Raw genomic sequence first — 14,780 nt, 5'->3', positions numbered from 1 at the left:
CGATAAACGTATTACATAAATAAACCTATTGCACTATAAGATTACTACTGATAATTACACTTATACAAAATTACACAGAAATAAAAGGTATACAAGCGCCGAAAACAACAAGGACGAAGACGAAGGCGCCTTGTGCTTGTCTTACTTCGTCTTCGAGAGCTGACGAAGTGATCGTAAGCGGACGCTCTGTTCCTTCGCGGCTTCTTGAAGCCCCAATTTTGGATCGTATTCCTTTTCAATCGGAGAGGGCGCCCCTTCAGGGCCCCCGTTCTAGCCCCGATGATGTCCCAGCAAGCCGGAGAGGGCATGCATGAGTGGCAGTGCCTTCGGACGTCCTGGCTGCAGCAGTAGATGCGGTGAATGTCACGTGACAACTGGCAAAGAAAAAGTCGATTGCACGGATCGCCTCGCCAAGTGCTGGAACTGCAAAAGTTCACATGAGACAATGTCACCAATATGTCCTATACTCCGTGTCACCAGTTGTGTGCAGTGCAGGCGAAGGCAACGCCAGGCGAAGAGAGAAAGGGCGAGCACTAGGAAGGCGGGACGGGAGAGGAGGGCAATGGAGAACGAGGGGAGAAAGGGAGACCACGTTAGAGAGGAGAGGGGTTTCTCTCCTCCTCCCCAGGCTTTTTAGTTCTTGCCTTTTCTCCCCTCCCCTGGCGCTGCCTTCGCCTGTACTGCACGCAACTAGTGACACGGAGTATAGTTGGAAACGTGAACAAGACATTCTAACCTATGCCAAGAATCATGATCTGAGCTTTCCTTCGGCGCAATCGTCACTCCAGCAGCTGAAGCACAGCTACTCGTCAGTGAATAATCCACAACCTAACAAAACTAACTGGCCCACCACTGATTGTGGAGTCAAGCAAGAAGATGGCAGTGCAAAAGGCACCTCGAACTCCACGTCCAGGAATATCATATCCCGCTGCTCTGGCAAAACAAGAGCCAAGCATTCCAGTCACCTTTTCCGAAACGAAACCAAATTCAGAGCCTTCACATACGGTGGCTGAAAGAAAGCAGAAACCAAAACAGGCAAAGAAAAACATCTCGGAAAAGGAAACAGACACTGTCGAGACAACCTGGACCTCGATTATGAAGCTGATACTCAATTTATCTTGCAATGTACTTGCCTTAATTGCAGCACCCTGGGCTCAAACCACTCACTCAATACTGACAACGCTCCTCACTCTCTTCACTGCCTAAGTCTTATTTGAGGCCATGAGCAGTGGAGGAAATCTAAAGCTGCCAAGAAAAGTACCACTGCTGCTTTAATGGAACTGCGCTGGAATTCAACCTCGTCTTCAAGTGTTAAAGCTACTGCTACTGACAATGCCTATACCAATTCTTGCACTATGTGAAGCGGGCTTACCGCTGCAGCGAACAATTACCTGGTACGACGTATACAGAAACCCATCCATCTCATCGCTTCCCAGTGGTAGTGCTGCACTCTATCTGCGAAACGGAGTGCCTCATATAGAGCTCCAAGTTGATGATTTGTGCACGGAGCTGCTCGACCTTGCAGCGGCCAGAGTGAAACTTGGAGAAAAATACCTCAGCGCCGTATCGGGGGTTTATGTGCGACCACGTGTAAAGGTAGCGGTAGACGCCAGGCACTTAGCCAAGGGGGGAGGGTATGGGGCCCGGCCCCTTCCCCCCCCCCCCTTCCCCCCCCCCCCCCCGAAATCTTCCATTTTGCTTGGACCTCCTCTCCCTCTCCCCCTTATACAGCATTTTTTCATGGGCGCCCCCCCCCCCCCTCCCCCCCTGAAACAAAATCCTGGCTACGTGCCTGGTGCTGTCCAGCCCCAGTAATCATATGTGGCGCTTGGGACGCTCACGAATTGTGGGAAGACGTAAGACTTGATGAACGAGGACGAATACTGGCCGACATTTTAGATAAGGAAGAGCTCACAATCGCAAATGACGGATCACATACCTTTTACAGATCTCCTGCCTCTTTCCAGGGGCGGATCCAAGGGGGGGGGGGGGGGGGGGGGGGCGGCCGCCCCCCTTTCCCCTCCAAACGATGTCGACCCCCCCCCCCCCCCCGCCTCCCCCCTTCTCGGAGAGCGATTTGACATGGGTGGACTCCCCGCGCCCCGGTGCACTTACACACCTTGCCGCCCCCCGAAAAAAAAAACAACGAAAAAACAACAACAACAAAAAAAACGGAGTTTTGGATCTGCCCCTGGCTCTTTCAGTGCCATAGATGTGACCGCACATTCGTCGGAACTTCACGCAACGTGACAAATAGCTCTTGACACGATGGACAGTGCTGAGCTTTCTCCGTAAGTTGTGGTGAATGGCCCTCCGAGGGGGTGTTGTGCGGGAAAGTAGACGCACGGGCTTTTTCAGAGTGATACCACCGAATTTCAATGTGACTTGGACACTGAGACGCTTTCCCTTTGCCGCTTGGTTGAAATGTCAGAATCCTCACGATCAGTGGTGCAGGCAATAAGGGGAATCAACCCCCCCCCCCCCCGCCCCCCCCCCCCCCCCCCTTCCCCGTCACCGGGGCCCGCTCGCTCCCCTGCTCATGCAGTCGGTTTTTGCACGGGGCATGGAGCAAAGGGGGAGCGCGGACTATCTCCAACTTATGCTCTTTCGGGAACAGTGTTTGAGGGGTAGAAAATGCTCAAATAAATAGAATAAGCAATATTCCTTCATTCATGTTTATTTGATAGGATGCGGAACTTGATCTCAGATATATAGAGAACGGATATTTCGAAACATAGAAAATTATTCTTACACGTCTCCATAACTTTTTTTGTAAAACATTGTATGTTAACAGACAATCAGTTTGGTTTTCGAGAAGGTAAATCGACTGAAGCTGCGTTGTTATTTCAAAAGGAAATCATATTACAAAACATAGAAAGGAGACTTATTACGTTAGGTGAATTAATCGATTTTAGCAAAGCATTTGATGCCTAAATCACAAAATTTTGCTTGCAAAATTAAGGTCGTTAAGGCGTCCGTGGTGTGCCACTTGCGTTGCTGAAATCATATTTACAACATCGGAAACAGTGCGTTGTTATTGATGGTCATTGCTCTTCTTTTCGAAATGTACAGCAAGGAAGTATATTAGGACCTATTTTGTTTAATGTGTTCATCAATGATATTGTGAATGTTGATAATGAAGCGCAGTTCATTATTTATGCAGACGACACAAGCCTGTTTCTCTCTTGTGCTGATACTAATGTAGTAATATGCAAAGCAAACTATGTTCTAAAAAAGTTTTCTAAGTGGTCTGAGGTAAATGGGCTCAACGTAAACGCAACAAAATCGAAGGCTATTTTATTCAGGGCTACTAACAAACGAATCGTGGTAAATTATACAGTCCATCTTGGCAGTTCGGAAATCTAACTAGTAAATAAACATAAAACTTAAGGTGTATTTTTTTTCGGAGCACTTAACGTGGGAATCTCATGTCAACTACCTAGTTGGTAAACTTTCTCGAATTGTCTGTATTGTCGCTCGTTGTCGGAGTGTTTTACCACCCAACATAAAGCTACACATTTACCACGCTCTATTTCAGTCTCATTTAAACTATTGCCATCTCGTATGGGCTACAACGACAAAAACAAATCTTCAAAATATATTATTACTGAAAAAAAAAAAAGTATTCTATATTGCGGATGTTTCGCATACGGACCACACAAAACCTTTGTTTACAAAATTTAGAATACTTCCTGTTGCGTGCATGTACGGATACCGTTTATAGTCTGTGTGATTTGTTTTTTATCTGAGGCATTTTTAGATTGTTTGCACATTATTTCAGGACTCAAAATGAACGAAAGTAATGTTCACACACTCCGTACAGAGACATATGTGCTTCCTCAATCTCGCGCAAACTATAACTTCACTACATTCTAATGTACCATGTTTATTGAAAAAGTATATTACACAGAACAGAAACATTTACACGTTAAATAAAAAAGACCTCCGCTTGTACTGTGTGTAGCTTCGCGTTGTGGGAGTTTGAATCACATGTTTTTGTTGCAAGTTTCTTTAATTTTTTATTTATTTTTTATTTTTATGCAACACGTGTTTTTGAGTGTCAAAGCTGCTGCCAATGTAAAGGGATCGCAGACTCAGTCAAGCTGTTTTTTAACAGCTCTTTGTCTGACGATCCCTTCAGTTTTCTGGAAAATAAAGATTTGATTTGATTTGATTTGTGGGGTGAAGGATGGCAATTTCAAGGCAAAGTATCCTCAATAAACTACACAGCTCAATCGAACCAAAGCGAACATAATAAAACGAACGCATGGTGATGATATAAAACAATGTCAGTGATGTAATATTAAATTAATTGTAAAAAACAATTGCACTGTAAGCAACGAGTGGTGCTGCGCTCACGCACACCTTGAGTACTGATCATAATTAAGCGCTTTCGACTAGAAATTACCACAAATAAAAAAGTAACTGTGACTAGTTATTTCAAAAAGCAATTTACAGGCTCTCTTGATCATCTCATTTATGCCAAGAGCCCCCACATCAAGAAGTAGCCTGCGTTCACGGAAAAGAATATTCAGGACATCCTCCACTTGTACTTCAATGCCGCGGTGAACATTCAAAAACGCTGGACCGATCAGTCGCTCATTCAAAGTGGACGCTGTCAGGTGTGTTTTCCGTCGTATGAAGAGAACGAGCGCTCAGCTTCCGCCGTTGTTACGGGCAGAGTATAGCTAGGATATTGAGGAAACGATAGACTTTTGGGAATAGGGCCTCCGGACAGAGGGCGACAGCCTGCAGCGCAGACGTGACGGGCGTTTCACGTTTCTCCCTCTTACATTTGGTACCCCACATGAGCAGCTCGCATTGGAGTTCAGGAACTGAAACCAGGCCTGAATAGAGCTCCGAAAACTTTACGGCGCCGGAAGCAGCCCCACTTTCCGAGATATTTGCAGGCAGAAGCGACGGAAGTAATTGCAACGTACGCCGGTGCTCTTTAAATCTACCATCTAACTGCGTGATCAGGTAATTCATAAAAGAAAGGAACACGGAGCGCTTAAAATACTCTTCCGTGCTTCCAGCGGGAATTTTAGAGCGCTGACGTTGCCGACTTGTTACTCGCGGCATTTGAATTTCACCTTCCGCTGTCTCGGCCATTTTAATGGCAGCCTGGAATATTGCCTAGCGTTTGTGCGTGGACGCTTGCCCTAATTTTTCAACGTCGAGATTTTTTTTTTTGTTTTTTTGTTTTTGCTGTTTAACTTTTTTTTTGGCAGTATAGCTATCCTTGTGTTTTGGCTGGCCGGCACGGATTGGTAATGCAGTGCTATCGTCAAAAAACGGGAGGAGCTGTGTGCTGTGAGGAAGCTTTTAAAGTTTGTGGGCCTCAATTGCGACGACAGTAGAACAGTGAGCCACCACGCCCGTATTCCTGTAAATGAAGCCTGTTCCGTTTTGAAAAATGACAATGCAGCTTTACCCGTCGCCTCCCTAATCTTTGCGTGAGCGTCCGCCACCACCATAACGTGCTTCCTTCTTGTTCAAAACCCCACGGATTTGAATGTCCGAAACGCTTCACGACGCCGGTCTGGCCTGGCGTCTGCTACAGCCAAAAGCGAGTTTCGCGACGAGAAGATGGTCTTCTGCGCGCTGCCATCTTTCGTCCATCGGGCAGAAAGAATATCAGACGCTGTGCACGTGTCCATAGCCCAGTGACTCTGCACTTTTCGCCTGGACGAGGAGTGCTAAAAGTTGTAATCCATACACCTACGAAAAAAACTTGGCTTCGGAACGAGCTAAAGTTTCGCGTTCGTTTCATTCATTTATATACTCTTAAAGGTTGTCCCTGGAGGCAGTGGCGTACACAGGGGGGGGCCGAAGGGGCCGCGGCCCCCCCCCCCCCCCCCCCGAAACTTTCGAGCGGGGGGGGGGAGTGGGCAAGGTCACTGACTCTCGGGTTCATCAATATAAATGCGGTGGTTTTTTTTTGTTTTTTGTTTTTTTTTAACAGCGGAGCCAACTTTGTGGAGAATTTGTAAAAAAAAAAAGAAATAAGAAAGAAAGGGAATGCAATAAGGTCATTTATGACATAGTACAAATAATAAAAAATGTGTAGTTTTAACTCTTTCGTGTAATCTGACTGAGGAATAATTAATTAATTAATGTATTCATTAAATAGTCTATTAAAGGGTGGCGATCACTCTGATTAATTTGCTAATAAACCCCCCATCTCCAATCACGATTCAACGCTTTATGAAAGTCATGGATTGTGCGATATAACAAAAATTTGTAGGACCAAGGGTTCTACAAACCACAGCACTAAGATTATGGAAGCATCCGACTTAATATTTACGCTTTGCTGAATTTCCACGCGCGTGAAACGATACAACCCAACCTTTAGTAAGAAGAAAAAACGACAAAAACACCAAATATTTAATAAGATGGGTCCAGCTTGCGGGGACCCCACAGATCGCGACAAACCTAACCAAGGACTGCGGGTTGCGCGATTGGGCGTGTAAGCCGCGGCCTCCGCAATCTGTTTTTGTGTATATGTGTGCTGTTGCTTTTGCGTTTTCTTCTGTTCCAATATAGTTTTATATAACGGTCATCGCGGAGTAGCCGGCACTGCGGGATTCACACACACACACACACACACGCACACCCACACGCTCACACATTATATATATATATATATACATGTACTATAATCGGCCGCATATCTCATTTGTTAAATATATTGTGAGGTAGGCTGCACTGTTAGCGTTACTCAGGAAAGAAAATATATTCGTTTACTTCTACTTTTATTGCTTCGCGAGTGCCCCAATTGCGCGGAGTCGCCGGGGCTGGTTTGTCATCGCCACGGAGCGGCCCCCTTGTCCCCCGTCTCCTCGAGAACCCCCGCTCCGGGTGCGTACCATGCGCTGTGTGTGCCCCGCTCGAGCGCAGCGGGGCCCCTCGATGTTTTGTAGCCTTTTTTTTTTTTTTTTTTTGAGAAGAAGCATTGGTAGTCGGTACTGTTCTTGCACCCCGACGAGGTTTTTTTTCCTGGAAGCGATGTCCGGGTGACGGTCGACATTTAGGGCGAAGGTTTTTGGGAGTTTTCGGGGGTATGTGTACATGTACTTTCTTAATTGGATTTTGTATTATATGTGTTTGCCTTGTACCACGTGGCTCCCATTGGTCTAAAAAGAGCGACATCTGATTGGCTCCTTGGGTGGCGGGAGAACACTTAACAAAGTGGATATAGGCGCCTAAAGGCGCGGGATTTGCGGTTCAAGGCTCGAGTACGGAAGTTGTCATCTGCAGTTTGAGAACTGCGCGAGATAGGGGCGCGAGTGTGCGACCTGCAGCCTCAGGACGAGAGCCAAGCGCCATATGTGAGTGTACAAACCATTTTCCAGCGTTACTTTGTTGCGTCGTGTGACTTCCTTGACATTCTTTTGTGAACGGACTTCGAAAACCTTAGAAATCGACACCAACGAACAAATCACGTGAGATTTTTGTTGGTTCGATCAGGTTAAGATGGGAAGCAATTTATGGGGGAGCAGCTTTCCAGTGTTTATCGTCTATCCATCAAGATGTTCGCGTTTCACGCATCATGACTTTATCAGCCCCGATGACTGGCGGCTTCGTGCATTGGAGTCGTCCTTTATATAATATTTGTTTTTATGATTCTTGTTTTCTGCTAACTCTGGTGCCTTCTGTTGACGTGACTTGTAAATAAAAAAAAAGTAAAGTGCAAATGCCTTCCTGGTGAGGAATTTCCGGGCACCATTTTTTTGTATCATAATCATCCCAAAACCAATATGACAACTTTAATTTAATTACTTAATAAAATAATGCATAGTTCTTAAAAAAAATGAAAATGTTTTCATTTCCTCTTGGACTTTTTTTCTCTTTTTATCTTGTCCCTCTTTACCACATTTACCCCTTTACCCCTTTTACTCCCTTTACCCCCTTATCTTGTCCCCGTCTGTCCGGCCCCCTCCGAAATGAAATCCTGCGTACGCCACTGCCTGGAGGGTATTACATAAAGGGTGATATGGGGTGTGTGTGTGTGTGTGTGGGGGGGGGGGGGGGGGGGGTTATATAAAACATTGGACTCCTAACACGTCAGAAACATCAAATAAAGAAACAACGAAAACATCCCTGCATTTCAGCAACAAAAGACACTCACGCTCAGGTAATCGAGAAGCTAATATATTCACATATGCAAACAACAAAGAAAAAAAGAATGCATTGGAGGCAACAACAGGCACTCACGCGCAGGTACTCGATAAATTTTTAAATTAAAATATGCAAACAATCTTCATCGTAAACAAAACCAACGAAAAAACAAGTAAAGCAGAGAGGAACGCGTTTGGGAAAACATTGGGCATACGATGCTGCCTGGTACAGGACGTTCGATTTCGTGATCGCAAGGAGGAAAAAAACAGGGTTATTAATTGCGTCAGTGGATCCGTGTCCGTTCATCCGCGGTCGCACTGCTAGTACACAATAAAATAAAAAAATAAATAAAAAGAAACAGTCTGCAGAAATGTTTGAAGCGTGCAAATGTCTGAAGCGAAAAATGGTAGACGCGTCGCGCATAATTCTGTCATCACGTCTGCGGCGAGCAGCCTGTGAGCAGTGCGACATGGCGTCTTTTCGTCTATGAGCGGATCGAGGAGGAGAATTCAATGCGGAGAGTAGGGGCCCTAAACTCGTGAAACACAAAGTTGGAGCCGAAAGTTCGCGGAGCGCGCCGATTGGATGTTGGCGACAAAAGCGCCAAGTCATCGTCGTGATTGCCCAATCGGTGCGCTCCCTCAACTTCGGCCCCAACTTCGTGTTTCACGAGTTTAGGGCCCCAAGTCGTCTGTTTCTTGGGCAGGAGTTGCGGTGACGTCAGAACGACGCCGACCTCTGATTGGCTGATTGAAAAGAACAAAAAATAGTGGGTAGACCTCGAGGCTTCAAGCATTCAATCCAAGCCAATCCTTTCAATCCAAGCCAATCGGAGCTCGGCGTCGTTCTGACGTCACCGCAACTCCTGCGCAAGAAGCAGACGACTTGCTCGCCGCATAGCTTTTTTTATAATGCCGTTTCTGATTCATTGTATTGGATTTGCATACACCGTTTTTGTATAAATCATGGCAAAAAAAAAAGAAGAAATGTTGACAATGACTATACTTTGTGTTAGCTCAAGTCCAGACGCTACGAGCTGACGGTACCAATCAAACACCGTTCAAAGCGCAAGTCATTGGGCCTTTTCTGTTTATGATTGGTTCAGCGATGACTAGAACAGGCACAGAAACATGACGGGCACGATGATGGTGTGCTTTCGACGCTGTCATTTTCTTGTGTGTGTGCGTGTGTGTGTGTGTGTTTGTGTGTGCGTACATGTGTGGGTGTGTGTGTGCGTGTTTTCAAAATTGCAGTTTAGGCGAGTTGGTTGAACATCTTACCGACTTCACAGTGCACAATGTGTTAGTGCTAATTGTGCGCCGTAAAGTCGGTAACATTTGTTTTTAAGCTGTGCAATTTTATTAGACAGTAACCCTGGAGCTAGGGGACAAAAAGGGACGGACGGACACTAAACTCCGAACACAGCTAAAGATTTATCTTTCAGAACACCTCCTAAATAGGCCCACAAACCCTCAGCCCTCAACGCACAAAGCCTTAACCAGCTCGCCTGCCTACTTGCTTTAACTTAGTTTTAGTAGTTGAATTCGTTCGCGTGAACCAGAATAGATCTTTACTGATCGTTTTTTTTTTTTTTTTAATGGAGGTTACCTGATTAGGTCTGCCTGTAAAATATATTTGTATTTTCTGGTGCAAGTAATTGTTTGATTCAGTGTACCTAGCACAGGGTGGTTTTGTGTAAAAAAAAAAAAATCCTCATTCTGCTTCTTTTTTTAAATTTTTCTTTAAGAAAGAAAACGAGCGGAATGTGGATTCTGTCAGCCATGAAATTGATGTGGGCTGCGCAACTAGAGCGTGGAAAGGAAGTAAAGGGAGCAGTTTTCAAAATTCAAGAGATGATGAGAAACAAAAATAAACGAGCAGAGGTAAAATAACTTCATCGTTGTTGTTGTTGTTTCTTTTTCCAAATAATGAACCAAGTTCGTATCGGTGATAATCCTGCACACATGTAAAACTATTTTTCATTGACGTAATACAGTCACGAACCATTTTTTTTTTCTTATGAAGCGAAAAATATTAAGAGTCATGTATGAACTTATACTCCCTAAAAATAGGTCACCTATTCTACTTTGGCTGCTTGTAAAACGTACGAAAAATATCGATACTGAACTGACGTTCGTGGTACATAGTGCATTTTACTTCGTTCACGGTACACGCCACACAATGGCTTTTAGAAATGACTTATGCATGATGCTTTCAGTATCTACCTTTCTTGCACATCGCTCCAACGTTACGACGTTTCCTGGTCTCTATATCCCCCGGGCACCTAAATGCGGCACCCATTCCTCGTCGCGCCGGTTAGTTTTTGTGCACCCTTGCATACACAAAAGCATTTGAGCTGGATGTATTCGTACCCTTTAAAAGCGCCAAACGCGGAACATGAGGGTCAGTATACGCATGCAACCCAGTTACTCGCGGGGCCAGCTATCCTGATTGATTGTCGTAGGGAAATGAATCGTATGAATCCGTGGCACACGACGGTCGATGTAGAGGTCAACAAACCTTTTTATTCATACAGCATGGCGTCACGTGTCCCTTTAGCGAGATCTATCGTTTCCTAAGTCAGCAAAATAGTGCAAGGCAATCGGTAAATAAACGTAAGCCCTTTCCTCACCTCCGATTCACGCAAGAGAGAGAGAGAGAGAAAAGATTATTTGTTCCAAAGCGCCGTGAGCTAGCTTTAGAACAAATAACCTTTCTTTCCTGTGGTTGAAAGGCTATTACGCATCCGTGATCACAACCGGAATTGTGCTGATAATACTGGAACAATCAGATTCATGAGAGTATCACGTCGGCATAACACTTATCCTCCTTACCACCTCGAAAGTGTTGTATTATATTCTGCATTTTCATAAAAATACCTTGGCGTAATACGTAACTAACAACCTAACGTGGAATATTTATATTAAATACGCAACTGATACTGCTAACCGCATGCTAGGCTTCCTCAAAAGAAATCTCTCCCTCGCACCGCTTTTCGCAGTAAGCTCGAATACGCAGCCACTCTCTGGGATCCTGCTAAAACTTTTGCATCATTATCTTTAGAAGCCGTTCAAAACCATTCCGTTCATTTCATACTGCACCATCGCACATCAAGCGTGACAGCAATGAAAACAACTTTAGGGCTGTCTGACCTCCCCCTCCGCAGAAAAGTATCTCGGCTTACTTTTTCATAAGGTCTACCACCATAACCCTTCATTACGTCAGCATCTCTTAAAACAGACATCTTATCTCCCATCAGGTGTCGATCGTCGAAATAAAGTAGGCATCGCCCTATGTCATCCACCAAGTTTTAATCAGTCTTTTATACCCACATCATCTCTGGATTGGAATCGCCTTCCCGCACCTATACTGCCGACATAGTCGAGAGCGCCGAATTTAAAGATGCTATTTGTGAGTTTGTTTTGTGCTCAGATGAACATGTTTCGTGTTACGTTTATCTGCCTCTAAATAATATTGTGTATGCATTTAGATGCTCTGTTTGTTTTATATTCCCCTGCCTATTTTTCTCTGTGTATGTTATTTAGCCGTTTTTTAGTCTATTCCCCTCTGTAACGTTTTCGGGCTTTGAGGGAGGAAATAAATGAATAAATAAAAACAGCGGGGACGGCTAAGGGTTCTATCATTTCGCTTTCTGCTCCTTTAAAGAGGACTGAAAGGCCGCTTTGGTTAACCCTGAGCGCCGTCACTATAAAGTAAGAATTTATACGACTACATTCGTAGTGCGATTAACGATATGCTAAGTCATGTTAAAAGCTGACACCTGAGCGGTAGGATGAATAAACGTTATCAGGGTAGTACCGAAAGCTCTATAGTTAATGTTCTCGTCTTCGACAGGAGTACACTCTAAGAAATGTCTGCGCGTCTACTTACCCGCAAAACGCTCAAAGAGCCATTCATTGCGATCTAGGAAATCAGCTCAGCGAATGATGAGGCGGAACATCCGTTCAGACCTAAAAATGGTTTGCATTGCGTAATGCCACAGCGCAGACTTTATTTTTAGGTCTAAACGGTTGTTCCGCTTCATCATTCGCTGAGCTGATTTCCTAGATCGCAATGATTGACTCATTGAGTGTTTTGCAGGTAAGTATACGCGCAGGCATTTCTTAGAGTGTACCCAATAAGAAACGTTCATTAGAAGTTATGCCAACAGCGCAAGAGAAGAATCTACACTATAAAAAAACGCCCGTGCGTCTACTTTCCCGCACAACACTCGGAGAGCCAATCACCGCAACTTACGGAGACAGCTCAGCGAATGACGATGACCAAACATATTCTTAGACCAAAAAACGCGGTCTGAATTGTGACATTAAGCAAACAAGCGTGACGTTTTGCATTGCTTAAAGGAGCTGTGCAACGATATTCAATTGGAATGTTTTTCTCTCTACACGAGCTTACTGGCACACCTGGGACTCAAGGATACTCACACGCAACGCCATTGGCCAAGAAACTCCTTTGTTGCGGTGTAATTTCAAGGACAAAGGCGATCATTTTCATTCAATCTCTCCTTTGCAAAATTTGATGACGTAACTCGGGGATCGCAGTACACCCAAGTGACGATATTTGAATGCGGTTCATAGATTGGACCCGAGCATTGCGTGGGCACTCGACTTGGGCTCGTGACAATTGCTAGCTCGAGAAGCATTCGGGTTGTGACCCGTGTCCAATCGCTGCAACGACGACAACAGCCGAGCCATAACAATGTCTGGAACTCAGCGCGTGTCCTGCGCTTTGCCAACCCCAGCGCGTGGCTATGATCAACACTGGCGGCATATAATCGGCTCCATATCGCGTGGCTGCTTGTTCTGGCTGCGAGTTGAGGGGGTGAAGGCTGCTTGTTTTTCTTAAATTTTTTTCTGGGACTTCTATTGCGTGGGGGGAAAAACGAACGCGTGTTTCATAGGTCATTAACGTTAGGGATCCGTTTTAAGCGGTATTTGTGCACAGTACAAAAATTGTTGCATTGCTCCTTTAATGTCACAACTCAGACAGCGTTTTTCGTCTAAGAATATGTTTGAGCATCGTCATTCGCTGAGCTGCCTCCGTAAGTTGCGGTGATTGGCTCTCCGAGTGTTGTGCGGGAAAGTAGACGCGCTGGCTTTTTTTAGAGTTTATACTGCAGTTTTCTTTGAAAAAAAAAATTAGTATCCACGTTGCTCGAGACACAGAATTTCTTATAATAATAATAATAATAATAAAAATAATGACCACTCGGAGTTTAAAATGAAGGACTGCCAGTTAGCACGGCGCGAATACTCTTTTTCATTGCTGTCTGTTGCTGGCGTGTGCGACGTTAGTAAGGCAACTATGCTCACTTACTGAGGTAAAAGCAAGCCCCGATCCCGTATTCGACCAAACTGTGTCGTAGTGTGAACGTGCTGAGGAGGAGAACTTGAGCTGGTTTCTGAGACGACGCATATACGTGTGCTCCGTATCTCTGCAGCGAGAAGGCTCTGCTCCCGTTCGTTCCTTGGGAAGCCGCATGGAGTGTCCGATTTAGCCACCTCTATCTCGACCGACTTCAGTGTGCAAAAGGACCTTGGTCAACGCCCCTGTTGACGACGCAATAGCACCGTGGTCCGTGTGTCCTCGAATTCGTTCGATGTGTGTAGGATAAGAACGCGGTACTAGCGTATCGGGCGTGTAAGTTACGCTTCACTGAAAACGTTCGATATACTCTGTGTTCCCGGAGAAGGCATACGTGGAATGTTTATGCGAAACGTTTCGCCCTGGTTTTACCAGCAGCTTCAAATATCTTAGAATTTGTCAGAGTACAAGCACACGGGCATGGCCGCACTGTTACCCCCCCCCCCCCCCCCACACACACACACAAAAAAAAAAAAAAACAAAAAAAAAACGAAGAAACAACTTGGGGGGGGGGGGGGGGGGTTAAAGTTCTCAAACTAAACTTTATATCTCGATTGTAATAAAATGGTTAATTTACTAGGCGAGCGAGCGCCACAAAATTAGGTCGAGAATAATAGCGCTCCGTGCTGTATCCTGTTCTCGTTTTCTTTTCCCCACTCCTCTGCGAAGTATGTCCAAATAACGAGAGAAAACAACCGGTGGCGCTCGTCATTCACGGATCCTTCCCTTGATCAAGTGAAGCGAGCAACGAAACAACAGTACCGTATTTACTCGAGTAATAGCCGCACTATTTATGAACAAGGCCCTTGCGTCTACTTTCCTGCAGAACACATATACAGCCAATCATAGCGTTGCGCAAAAATAACACAGCGAATAACTAGATCGCGAACACGATTCTGTAAACATCACATGCTATTCAGAGGCAAACACACCAGGAGATGTTTTTCCTTGAGCTCGCAGACAACCAGACGTTTGTAGAGTGCAACGTGTCACTGTGTGTGTACCGTTGTAGTAGTTGTTTGAAAGAAAGTGAATCGGGCAGGAAGAGACATGCGCCACATTCTAACTCTGCGACTATAACGGCCACTTCTTCGAGGCTATACGCGCCACTAAGAGCAAAAGGTATCCTTAGCATCCGCTCACCGGTATTCGTTGATTTAATATAGCCGCAAAAAGGACTCTGATGTGACGCTACTAAAATGGCGAAGAAAAAAAAAAACAGCAAGGAGTCGCCAAGATAGGCTGAAATGTTCGCATTCGGCGGCAATATGGTT

The sequence above is a fragment of the Ixodes scapularis genome, unplaced genomic scaffold, assembly GCF_016920785.2.
Source record: "Ixodes scapularis isolate PalLabHiFi unplaced genomic scaffold, ASM1692078v2 PGA_scaffold9__187_contigs__length_104089568, whole genome shotgun sequence".
Taxonomy (NCBI): domain Eukaryota; kingdom Metazoa; phylum Arthropoda; class Arachnida; order Ixodida; family Ixodidae; genus Ixodes; species Ixodes scapularis.
The sequence above is the reverse complement of the archived record's forward strand: the minus strand, read 5'-3'. Positions refer to the sequence as shown.